Below are 21,014 nucleotides of genomic sequence, written 5' to 3'. Positions count from 1 at the left end.
TCATTAAAAAAAATAAAAAGAAATCCACATTTTTTTTCTTTTCCATCTGGGATTATGTGACAAAATGATCTCCTGCATCTAATCAATTATTTTTCTTCTATATCTTTTGCATTTTTCTGCAGAACTATTTGCAAGTGTAACAGGAAGATCCTTTAGAGATAATCTGGTGATTATTACAAATTCAACCTTGGATGCTGTAGGTATTAAAAGATGAAAATTGCCTGAAGTCCACTGTTGTACAACAAATCTGTACCTCTGGACTCCTGTCCTGAGGTGAAAATGCAAACCAGAGAGATATTTAGAATCATTTTGACAGTTCATAAAATTAAGCAGGGATTAGGGATTCACTCAGAAATAAATAAATAAAAAATATAATGCCACAGGGCCCAAGCAGTGTTAATCACATCTCCTTGCAACAGGTATTACTGAAACCCATTTTTGGGAAGAAAAAGGAGTTATATATTTGTTTCTGACATGTATTTAGCGCTGATGATGCCAGTTTCAAAATCTGAGCTGGTTCAATTTAATACAAATATGTATCATACATACACATACATGATTAATGTTTAAAATACCCATTCCCTTTAAGTTTATACAGTTATAGGTTCCTATAAAAATGTTGTATATTTGTGTATTCTATTTTCTTCTCAATTTTATGGATTAGCCCTGATAATTCAAACACTTGAACATATGCTTAACTTTACATAATGAGAATGTCTTGCTGATTTTAGGATAACTCTCGATCTACATGAATTTAAGCAAAAGTCTAAGAGTCTACTGGGAATGTAATCTGTGGTGCCAGTCATTTGAAACACACATTTAATAAGAAAAGAATTGAAATAACTGCAGCAGACACAGATGACTTTGGTTCCTGCTGCGTTGACAGCAGGTAAGCAGCAAACATGGCTAAAATGAATTCATAACAAAAAACTGTGCAGCTGTACATAAATACATTTGGGGTGAGCATGGAGTTTTACAGTCACCCTCCCAAAATTCCCCACCCACATCACAAACTTTTTAGTACAGTTAAAAATATTTCCTTTTCTTTTTCAAAACTGAAAGGCAACATTGAGATACTAAGCAACAGTGCTAGTCTGCTTACAAGAGCACACATACTTTCCTTTCTGGATGAAAAAAACTTTATTATAATGCATTTGCACAGAGTTTATAATTAAATTTTCACTGCATTAGATTAGTATCATATTTCAACATATTTGGAAAATATTCAAGTTAATTTAACATTTTCTAACAAATTAAAAGTCCAAAATAGAACTAGATGCATTTCATTTTTAAAAAATAAAATAATCGAAAGCATAGAAATACTTTTCAAGTTTGAATATATGTTCAAACTTTTGTTACCGAGTTTAAGCACTGAATTTTAAACATATTTTTTTAATGATGTAAATACTTCTTTGTAATAGATGTTAACAAATTTCTCAATTCAAAATAGCAAAAAGAATTATTATTTACATAATACAGTTTAGGCATTTGAATTATAATTAACTTCCATCTTTAAAAATTTCCTCTGAAAATTGTTTTTCATCCCACTTTACTCCAGAACACTGACTGGAGCTAGAATAATACATCACACAAATGTTGATTTAAATATTTAAACAAATTCACTTACTTTGTATTTACATCCCCTTTGGGCTCTACTTTCCATGAACACTCTGATAAATAAACTTACTGTGAGGAGGATCTGATGGGATGAAAAATTATAAACAAAAATTGAAGAATACTTGTGGGATATGAATTTTTGAATTCTAATCATCAATTGTTGCACTAGCAATTAAAGCTGACTGGAGGACAATAATTCCATGCTACATTAATTTTCAAGACTTCACATCTTCGTATCTAGTTTTGTTTGGTTTGCTTTTGTTCCTTTTCCTGGCAAATATGGTGAAAATGCCCACACATGTGAATGTATGTCTGCGTAACACAGCCAGGAACACTAAAAGACCCAGACTAAAGTCTATTCTCAACCTGAATCACAAATTACTCATTTTCACCACTGATTTGTAGATGTGATTACTCAGAGTTATCTGGAGGTGAAACATAATCCTGGGTTTTCTGTGTCCAAGGCCACTGTTAAACCACAGGGTTGTCAGCAAAACCAAAAAGTCTATTTTGCTCCTTCTCATTCTCCACAATATTTCCATTCAGACGAATTACAAATGCAGCTTTTAGAGTTGAAAGGGCTGAGATAAACTTCTCTTGTCCAGCATGTGAGCATTCAATAACCACCACTCCCGAGGTGAGGCTGGGCTCCTGCCCCCTCTCAGGTTTGCAGGGGGAGGTCCTGCAGTGGGATTCATCCTGCACAGTTTGCCAGGGGCACCGACATGCCTGGACGTCCCTACGGACTCCCAGTCACACACGAACATGCTGCCCATCCTGTTGCTTTTTCGATCTTCCTGAAGGGCCAAGCATGGCTGTTCGTGTTGCAATATTGCTTTGCTCTGGAAGAAAGGGATTGAGAGAAGATATAGGAACTAAACTCTACAGGGAAAGAGACCGGTCTGAGCTCCACGTCGCTGTCAGCCAGCTCCCTTCCCTGTAGGAGCCAGGGCTTGCACACAGCAGCCTCAGAGTCGACAAGCCTTGAGGACAGACAAAGCAAGAGAAGTTTCATCTCTTCTCCCCACAGTTTCCTCTGCCTGGGCTGGGTTCCCAGAACAAAGAGCCTTTCACCATAGCTTCATTGTGAGATGATACATGGTGTTGCAGATAGTACTGCTGTTTGTCACTCACTCACAGTGCAGCCCCATCCGAATCATGGTCATGTCATTTAGTTTCAATACAACCAATATGAACTCTCAGTTTCATGGGGCAACTCATATTTCTCTGACTCTAAATTCATACAACACCCCATAAGTACAATATAAAGATCATGTTTACCAACAGGCTTTTCTTGAAAGAAATTAAGGGGGTGTAGATTTGCGCATGTGTCAGTGTCAAATTTTTTTGGTGTCCCTATTTGTAAGGAGAGCCTTAAACATGGCTTAATTTTGGATTTTATCACTGGTTGGACAAGTAGCCATAGTGCCTTCAGTAAGCAGACCCTCACTTTTGACAAAGCAGCTGGCACATGTCTAAGTAATTTTAGCCAGAAATTACATCAATAGCAAGTTCTTCTCCTCATAGACAGCTGGAAAGTGAGCTTTGATTTATTTTTATTTTTGTCCTCGGGATAATGGTTTCTTACTTACTTATGTCAATGGTCAATAGCATAACAAATCCTTCATCATGAGAATGTGTGTATCACTTTTCAGCAAACCCTGGCCTTTTGAGGTGAAATGATATACTGCCACTTAGTTTCAAATTGACATCTCTCCTGGTTGCCAAGGCAAGTTAATTTGCAAATCAGCATTTTGCATGAAGCTTTTAAGCCAATCCAGCTAGGCAATGGCTGCCATTGTGTGCAATTAGTGTCTAAAGCACTTAAAATTACATTATTTAAAAAAAAAAATCCAGAAAGATCAGTGATTTTGTTCTGTACATGGCCAGAGACTATCTTGCTGAATGAATAGCAGATCTGGACTTTTAGAAAATTATAGCAAGGCTCCAATCTGATTGGAAAGGAATGAAGAATGTGCACGTAATGACACTGGCAGACTTGAAGTGAGAAATGTTAGTTTCACTGTTCTTCAGAAAAAGAAAATATACACCCCCTCATAATTAATTCACAAACTGTCTGACTTAGATACCACAGAACAGTAGCAAGTGACAGTTAGAGGAGGAGAAGGTAGTCACAGCAATTGGATTTACATTCAGTTAAGACAGGTTTTTTTGAGCACAGAAGTGAACCTGAAAATGGCCTAAATTTCAGATTTTTACTTGAACACTGTCAAAGACTTGCAAACTTTCTGGGTCTTATTTTGGTTTTTGAAGGCAGAGTCAAGAGAGAAGCATTTTTTGAGAAAAATGTCCTTTTTTAGAAGATATTTTTCTGTTGCAATTTCATCCATCTTTAAAAATGTCTTTGGTTTTTTTTTGGACTTCTGGATTGAAATCTATTAGATGCTGATGAAAAAACTTTGGATGTTAAAAAAGAAAATAGGGGATATTTTAGAAGAGGGTCTATTTATAAGAGAGGCAGGTGTTTGGAGAGAAAAAAAAAAAACAAACCAAAAAAGTACCACAAAGTTTATAATGGACTAAATGTATTACACCTATTTTGATTTCTTTACACTGGCTTTTAAAACCTTATTTAAAATTTTCCATCCTTTTGTATCTATTTGGTATATTTTTTTTGTGTCAGCATAGATGTGGCTTTATATTCAACTTCACTTACCACTAAATATCTATCAGATATATACTACAAAGATTACAAGCTGCTTGTTAAAGTGACAGGACTCACACAAGTATAAAAAGCCATCCAGTGCCTCAGCTTTCCATGAGTCTGAGGGCCTTTCTAGATGCCTTGCTAGCAAACTGAATTGCGCAATGAGAAATCTTGGATGAACACTGGCTGGGCAGAGTGTCTGCAGCAGAATTCAGGGGAAATTTCCCCTTCTATTGTTTTATTTGCTCTTGACACATTTTCGTGAGGTAAGGTAGGGGGAGAACTTGCATCACAAGTGTCACAAGCATCTGTCCACTTATTCTCCAGAGTACGGCTGGTAGCATTACCCTGGGGTATCAGGTGAGCACAAGCAGTCACTGTAGAGCTGCTGACCCTCTGGATGTTCATAGACTAACATGCCTCTTGGCAAATCTTACATTTGCCAGTAGGTTTTGTCTCTGCCCCTCCTCTCTTTGCATTTTCAATTTTTTTTTTTTTTTTTGAGTTTTTGTTGGTTTTGTTTCTGGTTTTTTTTATTAATATAGAATTCTTTGTCAAACTAAATCCATAACCCAAGTGAGATGTAGAACATAACAAAGAGTGACTTGGATCATCTCCAGGAAAGCCAATTAACATAAATACTGTAAAAAAAGGTAGAAATTGAAGCAAATTGAGGCCAGCCTGTTTTTCATGTGGACATTTTCCCTGTAACAAACATAATGCTGACTGTGCTAGCTGGCAAAAGACAAGGTTTGACACTGTTATAAGTCCGTGGGTGCTCAGTGTTTTTGTCATACTGATGCACATGGTTGACACGTCAGGGATATGTGGAAAATAAACTGCCCAATCTCTCTGGGCCTAACGGTTTACAGACCTCAATGATACACTGTAAAGGTGGTGCTGTTGACTTCAAAAGCAGTAAATCAAAGTGCCACCAGAAAGTGCTGACAAAATTAAGCAACCACGATTGAACAGAGAGCAAAAGCTGTTCTGCATAAATAGTTATTTCCTATTCAGACCTCCTAATATTTAATTTATACCCTTATTTGTCTTTTGTGAAATTGCTTTAATTCTGAATGGGCAATGGGTTTATAAAGCAATTAACAGTACAATCATAAGGGTCTTTAGTAATATATGTAGTTCCAGAACTAAGCTTCATTAAGTATTGGATTTGATACCATTAAGAAAATCTTATATTTTATCAGAAGAATGCAAGGTATTGTTGAATAGCAGTTGATTCATATTGATCCATATATTTCATAAGTAATATCTGAAAAGGCCAAAAATAAAATGAAGTTTTTTGTAACAGCTCTTTTAAATTTTGTCAGGTAGAATTTCTTTCATTCACTTACAAGGAATGATGTCTCTTCAAGTCCTGCAGCTCAACAATTCTTGTGATAAGTTGTGGATAAAACTTAAAGGCAGGAATCTAAAATCCAAACTCTAAAAACCTCAATCCAGACCTTGGCAGTGTGACTTGATCCTGTTTGTTTTTAGTATTCACAAACCTGAGAGAAGAATGAATTTTAGTTTGGACCTAGATTTTATGGTTTAGTATGTATATGTTTCTAGATAAACAGATGAGGCTTACTTAGTATTTGTGAGAGTGCTTAAATATTTCTTCAATCTGGAGTCCATATTTATCTCTCACAGATAACACCTTTATCTTCATGAAGGGAATAATCTGAGGACACCTTTCTTCACTCGTAGTCTGCCAAAAGTTACCCAGACAACTACAACTTTTACATGAAAATGAGGAATAATGAGACACAAACATCAATCTGCTGAATGAAATTTAATGGAGATAAAAGGCCCACTGACTGCCTTGGTTGTTCCAGTGAAGATATCAGCTGTCACTAGCAACTCCTCATGTACAGCATATCTGAAAGTGAGTGTAAGGGCCAAGAGCAGAATGCAGGAAACCTACTGCAGTACCAGTAACTGCATACTGATCCACTCCATCCAGGACTGGAAATTAGAGATGGTAAATAAACCCCCTCACAATGCATTGTCAATTTAAGTTGCTAAAAATCTTTTCACTTCTTCTGAACCCATATTTGAAACACCATAAGTGGAATCAAACTCTTGTGATGCCCCTGCTACCAAAAACCAGGTCGTGCAAAACCAATACACTGTGTGATCCCCTGAACAAGAACAAGAATCAGCCTCACTACCTCCCACCATCATCTATTTACCTGCCACAAGTAGATCCTGGTTTCCTCCTGTTTGTACAGCATTGGAGCCCTTCTCCTAGTCTGCCTTTTTAGGTGATAGCATGCAAAGAGGAGCTTAGCAGGATAGCAATGGACAAATTCTGTTCCTCAGAGACAATGAAAGGACACAGGACAGTGCGTCCTAGTCATAAAACAGCTGTATCTGTTCTCACCCTGTGACATTGCTTCTATTCCACCCCAGTCAATTTTACCCTGTAAGAAAGTATTTGAAATGAGCCTTTAATGTTATCTTTCTTTTGGCAATGAAAATGACTCAATTACCCTGGAGTCCTGAAAAGGAAAACAAAAATACAAAAGTACAAATAAATAAAAATAAAATTTAAAAAGCCCAACATTTAAAAATACCTCCTACTTCCCCAAACCACCTGAACTCAAAGAATTTGAAAATGACACCTCACTCTGATGATGCTCACAGTGTGTTTCTCTGCTCACAAGGAGTCCATGGGTTAGTAAAAATACAGATATTAATGAGGGATATTGGTCTAGCAGAAACATACAGGTCACTCTATACCATTTCTCTTCCTGCCCAAAAGAAATGCCAATTACAAGCTCTCTGCCCCACTGATATTTTAGAGAATAAGTTGATGTGAGACTAATTCTCCTTCATAGTTCATTTTTTTTCCTGTGCAGTAAAGAGGGAGGACTACTGCCATTTGACCACTTTCTCTGCCCATCAGATCAAGTTACCTGAGAGAGGAAGCTGAGAGCTGCCACTCTACTACAACAAATGAATGAGTTTCTACAAGCAGTGTCACCACCTCAAACAGGCAGAGCTAGTGGTCTGCAAAGGTGATTATTCGCATTTCTAGGCTCGATGTTGACAGGCTGAATCCAAAACTGCCTGACCCTTCTCAAGTCTCCCTAATAATTTACAAAGCATAATATGATCCATTCTGAAAAAATAGCAAGGGAAAACACTAAAAAACTTCTTAGAAAGAGAACAGTGTTCTTCGTGGGTCAAGGATATGGTGCCCTGGTGTAATCACAGACAAAAAAGAAATCAATACCACACATAGCTCTTGTAGGACGAAAGGATAATTGTCTATCACAATTACCTAGACAACATGTACCTCTTCAATGCTGGACATTTTTCTTTCTTGTCTCATTGTATGTCTATGCTTTTCAGTGTGCTCTATTCCTGTTCACTGTGCTGTCCTCTCCCAAGTTATTCTGTATGTGCTTTTATCACTAATTTCCCATGCTCTGCTGGCTCGGGTTTGAGTGGCAGGGAGGAATCTGTAAGCAGGTGTTGTGGAAGTGAAGCGTGCCATCCGGCCAGTACATTAGGTAAAGTTACGTTCCCCTGGGAACCCTAATGCTTACAACTGCATCAGCCCCAACTGTTTTTGCAAGAAGAGGAAGAGGCCAGTCCTGACCTCTTCTGACCAGATGTTTTGGAAATGTGCCCATTTTTAGCAGCTAAAATAGCTGTCAATTTATCAAAGTGTAATAAGTATTAACAAAGGAGACTCTTTAGTTACAACCTAGTAGTAAAATGCAAGAGAAGAAATTAGGGATATGGAAGAGATTGGGTTTGAGTGCATGGGACCATATTCAAAACTAGTTTAAGGAAAATTTCAAGATATTCTGCTCTGTATAATAGAAATTATATGACTGGTTTAGACACAAATTCAGAAAAAAAAGATCATTTTCATAAGCCTATGCCAAAAATGTCCAGGACTCTGTACAGACTAGACATAAGAAAAGAAGCAAGATAGCTAATGTAAAAACTCATGCTGCAATGAAAGCAACTGAGTTACAAATTTTAAGGCTCATTTGGAAACCTTAAACCTTCTGCTTTGAGCTGTGGAAGGCAGGAACCCATATTCCACACATGAGAGTAAACTGTGTTCATGTTCTTTTATTACTATCCCTTCAAATTGCTGAAATGGGAAAGAAACATTTATGAAAAGCATTTCTAAAAGAACAAATATTCTGCTTTCCTTCCTCCTCTTACCCCTAATTTATAGCCCACCAAGAGCTCACCAATTTTCTTAAACTTTTTTTTTTTAAACGAATACCTCTTCCCAGCAATTATATATAAAAGAAATCTTTTGCTTTATCATTTTAAAGAGCTGGGATTTCATTCTGTTTCCAATGTCCCAAAGGGGTAAATACCCTTTTTTTTTTTCTTTCTTTTTAGAATCAGTGGAATTACAGGGAGCTTGCACTCCAAGAAGTGAGAACAGAATGGGGTGCTGAGGGGTTTTAATGGCTAAAGCTTCTGGATTTCTGAAGCACTTAGTCAGGCTTTTTCCTTCACAATTGTAAACAATAGCTTGCTGATAACCAAGATGCAAATCACCAGAATGCTGTGCTTAAAATTAGAATTTCTTTTTCTTACTGTGATGGTCTTGTTGAGCAATAAAGCTTTTTACACAAAATAGAAACACTTCAGTAATAATAATATTTATTAATAGTAGACATAAGGTAAAGGTTTTAATTTTAAAATAAACTTAGTTGAGCATTATGGTTTTGCATTTGCTTTTTCTGACCAAACAAGAAAGACAGATTTCATTTCATTTTTTCATCTGTGTTATTTGAAGGCAGCATTTCTTCTCCAGCATAGCTTTTGCAGTGTACAGTGCCTATCTGTGCATACAAAGCATCCCATATGGTTGAAGTAGGCTGGAGGGGTTGCTACTAACCATATTTAAAAAAGCAGATGTTACTAATCTTCTAAGTATTACTCCCAAATGATGTCACTTGTGACTGCCAATGGTTGGGCTCATCAATCCCTTCCAATGTCCTTTTGCATGTAACATGTAAGGGAAAGCAAATTTTGACCAGAAAGCATGGCTCGGAAAAGGCAGAGCACTTCAGTATTGCAGTTAAGCAGAATGTCAGTTCCTACAGGGAGACGTATCTATATACTACAGGCAAGAAGGAAGACGTATCTATATACTACAGGCAAGAAGGAAAAGAAGTTTGCCTGAAAATAGGCCATTCAGGCAAACTTTTAGGACAGCCATTTCAGAGTCAGGCTGTGCTGTGACAAGCTGAGGTTTTTAGCTCAAAGTGCCTGTCTGTGCCATGCCGTACACAAAGGCAACTTTCTTTTACCTTTACAAAAGGCTTCTTTACAGGTTTGCACATGAATGTAGGAAGTGCTTCTGCATACAAAGTCAATGTCAGTTCCAAAGTCGGTTTTCAGTCAATGGCACTTAGAGTAGTAAATAAACGAAAATAAAGGGTAGCACTGAACATTTTGACCACAAATGGCACAGAAATGAAATATCTGCTATTAGTAATCCTGAAATAAATTTGAGACCATTGTATAAGAGAAGTTTAATTTTTTATGTCAAAAACATAGTGATTTTTTTCATTATCCTTATAAATCCCCTCGTTATAAATCCCCTCGTTACAAATCCCAGAGACTAGCCACCAGTTCAGATGTGAGCTAGTGCCTTTTCTGAATCTCTAGAAAGTTACACCCAGAAAAATTTGGGTTATACTTTCATGAAGAAACAATTAATGTACTAGTGGTTTAAAGATATGACGGATCTCAAGTTCAATTCTCTATGTTCTCTTGCAAAGCTCACTACAGGTCTTTCCCATCCCATTTCTTCTGTGACCATCCTAATATTCTTCCTTACAGGTATTGTGCTTTGTCAATTCTGCCTCCTTCCATACACATTTCATCAAGATATTTGCATTAATAATATTCTGCAAAAATGATTCTCAGATATCAAGAATTATGTCCACACTTTGGGAAGGGTTAAATAAGGGCACTTGCCTTAACACTATGGTATAAAATTTTATATACCAGTCTGTGTTTTCCTTTTTATTTTTTTATTATTTTTTACTTCTTTATTGAAGGTTTCACTACCTGTTTAGTTACAAGGACTGCATGAAGTCCTAGTTCTCTGAAAATATGAGGATAGAAAAGATTCTTCTTTCCTAACTCTAGAGCACTTTTTGGCTAAATGTGATCTGAAAGCTCCATTACAGCAACTTTTGCATGCACATGCAATTAGTACCTCTCTCTTTGTTTTTCTTTATGCACATCTGGTTTTTTACAGCCAAGGACACAAACTCTTATAAAGGAACATGACAAAGGCATTTCACCCTCCTGTACCTTTTCATTGTACAAACAAGCTGTTTTGTTTGGAGGCAACTGTCTGGTTCTACAATCGAGGTTTCATTATTTTATATTTATATTTTTTATATATCAAATAAAGAGCAGTTGTTATGTCTGTAATTTTCAATAAGGTCAAATCTCAATTTGTAAGAGTGTAATGCAATTCTCTGCTCCACACTTACCTTGCAAATTTGTATTTTTGTCTTTCATAACACATATGAAACGTATTTACACTTTGCTTAGGCTCAGCTTGTTGTCAGCATGGACTTCAACGATTCCATGCAGAAAATGAATAGAAGTTGCGGAAAACTTGTGTGACTGGCAACAGGTGCACGTGGTTAAATGTCAGCATTTTGGTATGTCATTTACTGGTCAGACACTTCAGTGTACTGCCATCCAAAAAAACTATGAGACATATTATCAAGGAATATATGCCAGATTTTTTCCAGCAAACTGCTTGATGCCTGATGCCAAGTACTGGTGGGTGTATACCTTTTTATGCTGTCACTGCATTCAGCCTCCAGGGTGTTGCGTGAAAGGATCACTGGATGTTAATGAATAACAAAATGTGTCATTTCCCCTTAGAATTTATCTATCTATCATATACAGTGAAAAAGACATGTTTGTTTTCTTCTGCCTGTATTTACATGTGTGTCAAAATACGTACTGTTAAACCTGGCCACATGCTTAGGCAGTATGTTGTCTTGTTAGTCTTTTTTTCATTATTACTATTGCAAACCATCACACATCCCATTTCATATGAAAAATAAGTACCCCAGTAAAATGAATTTGGACACAAAGATCTGTTTCTTCCTGCTTAAAGTAGCACCTTGTGTTTAAAACTACACTTTCCACAGGCAATGAAAAGCTCTTAATCCATTTAAGTATATTGCCACTCATACATCAACAACATATAATAGAAAATAAAAATGTGAGAAGCATCATTAGAGATCCAAACCACAGCTGAATAAATAATATGAAAAAGCAATTTGTGACTACCTTGTAAAATAGGTATTAGTGTTTGTCATTATCAAATTCCTTTAATGACATACTACTGTTGCCCAATTTATATATTGAAGTAAAGAGTTCAGGTCTGCAGATGATTTTCAAATAGTTTCAGGAGAAAACACATTCATTTTGGACACAAGCCAAAGCAACCCATGAAGGTCAACCAAGCAACCCACACGCCAGTATCAGGCCATTGAAGTCTGACTACACACAACCATGGTGAGGCACTTTCTGGTCAGCTAAAAAATAAGTGTAAAAGGTACATTTTGGAAAATAGGAGTTGGAAGATGCTGTTTATTATAACTACTTCCTTCAGTTCTTCTCAAAGCCTTCCTGACTTGCAGGTTTTATTTTTTAAGTGTTTGCCCATAGGTTTCCATCAAGTAGACCGTGTTCAGAATATCAGGGAATGATAAACCAATCTAAATAGATATTCCAGTGCCACTTCTAATATTGTTTTGCAGCTGGACAAAAAAAATCAGTGTAACTCCTAAATATGGGAAGAATAGCTGCAAGTATTAAATCGCACTACATACAAGTAATTTTTTTATACAATCTAGCAATTGGAAAATATTATTTTTAATTTGCTTTGCAAATTCTAAAGTCTTTATGTGATACCAATATTTTCATGGGCAATATGTGCTGATTCCTAGAGAAAAATATGTGGGTTTGTGTACGTGCACAGTTTTAACGAAAACTCAATTCACTGTGGGTCTTAATTTTGTTTTTCAGCAAACTGATTTAAAGTTCCCTGGGGCACACATACTGTAGGATTGTGACATATCACACCAGGTTAAGTCAAACTCAAAATGTTATGTGATATGACAGCGTGTAAAACACATGATTAACGCACCCATTGGGAAACTTGGCTTATGAAAAATGGTGCAACAGGGAAACTTGGGGCACTCTCTAGTAAATTATCCTTTTAAAAAATAATAATTAAAAGAAAAGACTCAAGAGTATAGCACTATGTTAGCTTCTGGTTGATATCCACATCTTTCTCCTTTGGATAAAATGTCACTGTCAAAGATCAGCACATATTTGTGGTCAATGGAAAAAGCAATTGTCTTGGAAAAGAATTGATTTTTTGATGGTTTAGAGCATGACTGCGATGAAGTACCTACGAAAGGTTCATAAGCTATAATTTAACTTCCTGAAATTATAGATACATACTACACCTTTTCTACAAAGGATGTAAAGGTATCATTTGCCAATACCGGCCTCTTTTCTTCCCTGCATAAGAGTAACCCTATCTTGTGCACCTATTTCCTGGACAGAGAGCAGCCAGTATTACAGAGGTGTCATGAAACAGGGCTATGAGATACATCACAGAGATTTCACATTCAGTTTACTCCCTTCTGTAGCACTGCTAAAGTAGCTCCTAAAATTTCCTTCCTTTGTGATATGTCAACCCCAGTGTGGTGGTGGGCAGCACAACCATTGGCCACTGATGCACTTATTAAGATACAACAAGTTTTTATATTTTTAACAGTCTTTTGTAGTGGCAAACTTTGATATTATTTAGCAATTTTCAAAACTGACTTTTTATTGGAGACTTCCCATCCTTCCCCTCCTCTTCCCATCAGGTTTGAATTGCACGGTTAATTTGGACTAAACTTGATTAGGATAGAGTTTCAAAAATATTGAGTTTCTCTAAGTCTTGTCAAAATAGACAGCTGGCAGTGGACAGAGATTTTTTTTGCATCCTTTCTCAGAGAAAAACTTAAATACTTCTCAAACCTTATTAGACAAAAGAGAATCCACAGGGTCGCTTACCTTCAGTGCTCACCTGGATTGGAAGGCAAACCCAAAATTCTTGAAACTTCTTCTTTTTATTGCTAAGTGTCTGACAAAATATTATCTGCCTAGTTTACTACACAACTTCTTCCTGGCATGCAATACAAAACAGAAGTACAAGAAGTCTGAGATGCTCAAAGGAATCACAAACATGGGATCCTGAGTACCATGACGAAGTGCCAGAACACAGCCAAGTCATGAGTGAGTACAGACAGGTCATTTCCAACAAGGAGAAGCCAAAAATCAGTGCCACCCTGCTTACCTTCATCATCATTTGTTTCAGCTTGTGCTGACAGACCTGAATAGCCCCCAAACTCTGCCAATTGCTGAGGAAAGGAGACAGATATCCTTACAACAAACCAGGTGTCCAGCTTGTGCTCCAGCCCTAATTCTGCAGTTGTCCTCTAAACTCTTGGCCCTGAAGGTGATACAAGGAAAAAATTCTCATGCCACTAACCTGCCTGGGCACAGCTACCACAGACACCACAGGCACTACAAAGCTCCAGGAAAAAGAAGATCTATGTTTTCTGGAAGCAAGGCTGGATGGAACTGGGCACTGAGGGACTCTGTGTGAGTCACTTGCCTGTTACATGCTCCAGGGTGAGGTAAATCAAGCAGAGTTTCTGCAAAGGTTACAGCTCCCTTATCCATTCTGGTACATTCAGATTAGCAGTAAAGCCCAATACTCAAATGTTGATATTTAGGCAAAAGATAAAACTTTATCAGTCCACAGAAAGAGAATGATGTCAGATGTATCTAGTACCCAACCTGATACATCTTAAAAATAATCTAGCTTTCAATTCTGTGCCTTTTGAAATTAAGGATCAATTAAAATTTGAGATATTGACACTCACAGTTCCCAGGGTCTTCTCCCTTTTTGGTTGAATTTCAGAATCTGAAATGCTAGGACATTTTAAGGATGACATTTGACTAAAGCTTTATTCATTAATAGAGTGAGTTTTCTATAATTTATACAGATAGTATAGATTAAATTAAGGGCAAGCTGGGTAGGGTGAGCGAGTATCCTTTCAGTGGGATCACTGGGGATGAAGGGCCACAAAGAGAATTATTTGTGCAGAATTCCCACAGTTCTATTAAAGCTTTTGCGTTCTGACCTGAAACATCCAACTACTTTGGACTGAAATTGTAGCTCATGCTGAACTATGTTTAACATATTTGGAGGTCAAAAAGGAAATATTTCCCTCTCTTTTTCAAGGAAAAATAAAGCATATGTCCTATTCCCATCCTCCCACAAGAACAATGAGAGTGGCTTAAAAATCAAGTGTTGCGAATGTTCAAGCTGTTGATTGGGATAAGTAAAACTGAAAGGTTTTTATGTCTAAAGTGGAGCTTGCCAAATCCAGATTATTAATAATAATAATAATAATTTTAATTCATCAAACATTTCAGTCCTTTTTTTTTAAGAAGATTTTTAAGAATTAGTTTTTTATCTGAATTTTGAAAAAATATCTCCTCTCTTTTTTTCCCTATTGAAATATTTTTCCTTATGAGAACTTTTGATAAGACAGTTTGGAAGTTGTTCTATTTCAAAGAAGCCCACACTTGTGATTGTAAAGAAATTTCCCAGGTAAATTGCTTTGAATTGATAGTATGCTTGAAGTGATATTATATGCAGTTACTGACATACGTACGCACAGAACAATAAACATAATATATTAACTGACTTCAGGTCAATAAAGACATTCCTGAGTTCTGGACAGTTTTCTGCAGAGTGCTACAGAAAGTTAGGGTGCCTGATACTCTTATAAAACTCTTTGCTTAAAAAAGCATACTTAGTGCTGAGCCTGTCCACAAAGCTAAAACCTTGTTCAAGCAAATAGCTTTTGAATTCTGCAGACACAAGGTAAATGTTTCAAATCTTTTTGTCAGAGGCAGAGGTACTGAGTAGATCAAATCTCTGTAAGAAAAAACCCAGGCATAAGGAGGATTTGGGAGGCGTTGCAAGAGCCTTGCTCGCCTGCTGCCCATCCAGGCAGCAGCAACAGCAGCTCCAGCACCCACCCGGGATGGCAGAGGACTCAGGTTCCTCGCCCTGAGCCAGAGAAGCAGGGTGTGCTGCAGAGGTCACACATGTTGTCTTTGGGAAGAGGAGGTGGGGGCCAGGGACTCTGGTCTGCGTGGCAGTTGTGTGTGTGTGCCCCTGTGTGTCTGTCCTTATAATGGTCTGTTAGGCAGGAGCCTCAGATGATTTTAGAAGATAGACACTCACTGTTTCGCTGCTGCACCCTCATGGCAAAGCCCTATGGTATTTAATATAGTCCCACAAAACAGAGTTTTAAAAAACAATTTAAAAAAAAGCATACCGCAACACCTATAGATCTTAGTAAAAAGGGTTGTCTTGTTAAAACATTTTAAAACCAACATACACATTTTCAATGTAACATTTTATCTCTGCTGTATATTCCTTTGGGTTGGCTTCAAAATGCCACAGAGAAGTTATCATTCTCTGCTCAGTTATATTGGATTTTTCTGTGAGAGGCTGTTGAAGTGATTGAGTAGTAATAGAAATGGACATCTCCATTAAGAATAAGCAACCATGCAATTGTGCTGCCAGACCAAAGTAGTGCTCTTGCTGGCCTGATCCTTTCTTAAAACAAAATGGTGCAAGAAGAAATCCTGGCCCAGTCTTACTGAGTATACTCTGAGTATACCTGTTCTTTCCTAAGCCTGTGCTTCTGCTGATCTCATAAAGTGTGGTTGATGCTGAACAATCACAGTGAGAAAAGGGACCATATCCCAAAAGAATTTGCTATTTGAAAGCATAGCCCACCAAAATATAACCAATACATTATGTAAAAACATCAATAAGAAATGCCTTTGATTTATTAGCATGATTATGGAAATGGCAGAACTCACATTTGTTTCTGCTATAGGGAGGTTTCCTCTACTTTGAATCACTCCTTTCTCTGCTGGTCTGCCAAGAGCTTCAGGATGAAAGTGAAGGGAAACAGGCTCGCTGCAGGATTTCAACAATTTATTGCATTATAGGGGCTTATTTTTGCCCATTAATCCCAGGCCTCTTTCAAATGAAGACATCAAATTATGCCAAGATACTGCACAAGTTGTGATATTGCCACCTCTTAAATGAGGAAAGAATACACTACGAATTATTTCTTTTGGGACTGAGACACAAACTTTCTCTGTAAACTTGCTCTTTTCCCTGGTTATCCACTCAGTTTTCATAGCTTTATGTGATTAGTCATCACCTTAACTGCTGAACTGTGGCATCAACAGTATCATTAAACATAGCTTTAAATACTGCTAATGTGAAAAATTTGCATTGAAGATAAAATTGGTGTCCAAGAAGTAAAATCTTTTTATATAGGGGGGTGGGGGGCAGTTTGTTAGCTGGAAACCATGTTTTATAATATTATTGGATATCTGAGCAGTTTTTGTGGAAGACTGTATTTCTCATACAAACCTCCAAGATGTTCTAGGCAATCCAAGAGAGAAGACAAAAAACTCCAGGCCATGAAGTAAAAGAAATCTTATTATGGCTTATTAAAAGCAAAAAGCATGTCAGATACAATTCAAAAAGAATACTGATGGAATATATTTAAGCCATATTCACTGATGCAATATACGTAAGGCATTTTCACATAACTGAGGGTTGCAAACATCAAAACAAGCAACCAGATATGTGAATCACCAAAAGACAGAGGAATTAACTGATCTGCTAAGGTGCAAATGATTTCAAAGTGAGTAACTGGGCCTGCATAACTCTGAAGGGAGACTGGAAACCCTGCAGAGGTATACAGCTATACATGCATATAAAACATGGGCGTGGAAATTCAGATCTGTATTCAAACTTGGCAAAGCTGATAAATAATAGATTCTGTTAACTGAACCTAGGCTAGAGAAACAACCGCCCTCGTTACACACTCCTGAATTGAAGTTCTCCTTGCAAATTACAAAGCCTTGGCCCTGTCTGACTTTTCCTTGCCATGGGAGTTGATACCTCCACATCTCACCTTTAATTCTTTCTGTAGGTATTCAGTGTCATGTACTGTACCTCTTTATAGTCATGTCAAAGAAGGACTGGAGGAAAAAATGGGGGAAACTTTGTTATCCACTTTCATTGTCCCACCTGAAATACTAGTTCAGCTAAACAAGAACAACAAAATATTCATACCAGGTATGAAAAAATGAAACCTCCAAACTTTTTTTTACATTTATTTTTTTTTAATTCTGATACACAGCAAGCTCCTTATTCTATCCATTTTTAATTAGCTTCCATTTCACATATGGCTGTTCTCTGCTCTACTGTACATGAGATGTTTCTCAGCGATGTGTTTCATTTCTGTGCCCAGAACATTCTCCAAGGAAATTTCTAGTGAGTGTTGTTTCTTTCCAGACTTTTGAAGAGCCTACCAAGTCTTTGCTCTTGAGGGATAAGACTCAGGAAAGGCTGGCCTATCTGAGGCATTTGGTAAACCACAAGAAATCCCTCTTGTGCTCTTCACTTCCCCAGAGCCTGTCACTGCACTGTCTCACCAGCCCCTGCCTGCTCCATGCACCATGCCTTGTCCCTCCCGTCTGCTGACCATACAGAAGAGTCTGGATCACCAGTGTACAGCTGGCACCCTGAAGGCTTTCTTTGGTATCTAAACCTGGGATTACAACCAGGATAATTCTGCCTCAGGTAAAGGATGCTCAGACAGCCTGAAGCTGACCTGATTAAGAGATCCTGACCATCCACCGGAAGCATTGCCACTTTATGCGGCAAGCAGTGATATTTTCGTACAGCATTTCTTGATACTCAATGATGAGCAGATTTTGGCTCTCGGACATGGAAGGCCACACTGACCCAGTCAACAGGAGTTCAGGTTTCAGCTGTGAGGTAATGTGGAGCCTATTGTCCTCTTCATGCAGGAGAAGAGAGATTAGGTGTGGTTTAATTAGGCTCCACTTTCATTAAATTGTCTGAGAAAAGTGTTTTACCTTACAGAGTTTTACCTTACAGAGTAAAAAGCCTTTTGAGATCATTCACAGTTTCCAACCTGGACCCAAAATCGCTGCTGGGACCTTTGGCCTCCCTTGGTAGAGAGGATGAAGAGAGCTGATAAAAAGGACTATAACTTCCCCCAAGAAACCAAACATTGTACCAAGTCCCTCTTTTCCTTAGCCTCTTCAGGGGACTTTTCCTGTGTTAATTTCCATCTCTGGTTTATTAATGAACCACACCTTCTATGGAATGGGTATCTGCATTGAACTCCTTCAAAATTATGAGAATTTGAATGTAACCTCTTGACCTATCCAATATGTCCTTCACCCAATGGGGAGGAAAAAATTTTAAAGAAGACATGGATCCAGTTTTCTCTGCTGGTGGGTCAAAGTGCTTTGGCACACAAACTGCAAAAGTACGCCACTTTCTTCCGGCTTTTGAAGAACAGTGGAGATTTTGAAGCTGAATGAGTTTAAGGAATACTTAACAATGAAATATCATTTACTAAAGGGAGAAGCCAACCAAAATGTAGCTGGTTTTCAAATGACACTTGTAACTATTTAGAAAAACAAAGCATAAATTCGGGTAGGTCTTCTATCAAGAACAAAATAAAATCATAACCATTTGTAAACTGGTAGTTCACACATTTTTGGTGTCTTTTCTCATGAATTGATAATATGACATTCTTTGGAAATAGTGAAATAAAGGGCAGGATTTTTAGGAGTAGAAAAAAGATCAGCATTTATTGAAGCAGATTTACAGCTAATTTTTGTAGTACTACTGACACATCCTATCAAATTTGTAGGTTTCCAGATATTATATTACTAGATTTTTGAATCTTATTAGTGGGCTTGCATGCATTGTGTTATTAAATTTGTTGTTTTCTAATGTGATATGAGAAATTGTTATGATATCAATCTTTCCAATAATATCTGCAATTTTAAACCCTTATATCATGCTCCTGTTGTATCACAACCTGTAATAAGATACATGTATTTTTAGTATTGATTTTGCACCGCAAAACTATCGGGTTCCCATAGTATTTATTCATTTTAATTGCCCCTAAGACTGCACTAAGTTAGTAGGATGTTTATTTTGAAATGCAGAGGGAAGGGGAGGAATATTTTATCAATTTGCAGAGAGTTTCTAAGACTGGAAATTCTGGAGTCATCACAACAGCTCAGGGCAAAATCCTACTGTTATGCAGTATGGTTACTGAGGAGCGGGGAGTGGAGGGGTGCTGGCAGCAGAACCAGTCTACTTGTGCAGATCTGGGTAGAACAAGGCAGCTGGGGAGAGAAGATGGTCAGGGAAGGTACCCTGGCGTATTTGCCCTGTACACTGCCCAGTGCCCAACAGGCCATAGCTGCTGCTGGTCTCAGAGGTGCTGGGGGGAAGGGTAGCAGGTCCCAAAGGAGGCAGCAGCCTGTGGGTGGAAGGAGGGCCCTGCTCCATCCCTGCCCTATGTCCCAGCACCCAGATGTATATCAGGCTACAGTTTACTAGTGAGAACAGAAAAAGAGACCTATCTTAGTGATTTTACACCATCTTGAACATCTTCTGACACTTCTGCGTACTTGGTTAGTGCAAATATCCATGGATGAAGATAAATCAATATTTTAGAAGTGAGTTCATATGTCTTTAAATCACATTCAATTGAATATGCATTTTCTCAAGAAGTACGATTTATTCTTATAGAAATTTTCTAACTTTCACTAATTTATATTTTTAATGACTATCAACCCACTGTTGTAGTGGCTTGATGCTGACTGGATGCCAGACACCCACCAAAACCTCTCTATCACTCCCCTCCACAGCTGGACAAGGGAGACAAAATATAAGGATTCATGTGTTGAGATAAGGAAAGAGAGAAATCACTCATGAAATACTGTCATGGGCAAAATACGCTCAAATTAGAGATATTAATTTCTTGCAAACAAAATCAAAACAGGATAATGAAAAGTGAAGTAAGACCTTAAAAACACCTTCCCCCACCCCTCCCTCCATCCCATCTCTACCTCCTCCCCTCCAGCAGTGCAGGGAGACAGGGAATGGGGGTTATGGTCAGTTCATCACACATTGTTTCTGCCACTGGTCAGGGAGAGGAGTCCTTCCCCTGTTCCAACATGGGGTATCTCCCATGGGAGACAGTTCTCTACAAACTGCTGCAACATGAGTCACTCTTCCATGGGGTACAGTTCTTCAAGCACAGGCTGCTCCAGTGTGGGTCCTCATAGGGTCAGAAATCCTACCAGGAAACCTGCTCAAGTGTGGGTTCCTCTCTCCATGGGTCTGTGGGTCCCTGTAAGGAGCCTGCTCCAGCACAGGCCTCCCACAGGTTCACAGCCTCCTCTCAGGCATCATCTGCTCCACCATGGGTCTCCTGAAGGGCTGCAGGTGAATCTCTGCATCACCAGGGGCCTCCATGGGCTGCAGGATAACAGCTGCCTCACCACAGTCTGCACCACGGGCTGCAAGGGAAGCCCACTGCCCTGTCTGGAGCCCTTCGTCTCACTCATTCTCCAAAGACCTTGGTGTCTGCAGAGTTGTTCGTCTCAGATATTCTCACTCTGGTATTGTTTGGTCACAATTACATCTGCTCAATAACTTTTTTTCTTTCTTCTTAAATATATTATCACAGAG

The 21,014-nt window shown here is 38.1% G+C and overlaps 1 long non-coding RNA gene across 1 annotated transcript; it reads left to right on the top strand.

Annotated features, from left to right (window-relative positions):
• Nucleotides 1-654: 654 nt before the first annotated feature.
• Nucleotides 655-8,938, top strand: LOC125327870. The gene is made up of 3 exons (XR_007204406.1): nucleotides 655-889; nucleotides 5,962-6,173; nucleotides 7,150-8,938. It is a non-coding gene; the product is annotated as an uncharacterized LOC125327870 (long non-coding RNA).
• The last annotated feature ends 12,076 nt before the right edge of the window (nucleotides 8,939-21,014 follow it).

The sequence above is a fragment of the Corvus hawaiiensis genome, chromosome 6, assembly GCF_020740725.1.
Source record: "Corvus hawaiiensis isolate bCorHaw1 chromosome 6, bCorHaw1.pri.cur, whole genome shotgun sequence".
NCBI lineage: Eukaryota > Metazoa > Chordata > Aves > Passeriformes > Corvidae > Corvus > Corvus hawaiiensis.
This window is presented reverse-complemented; position numbering and strand designations above follow the sequence as displayed.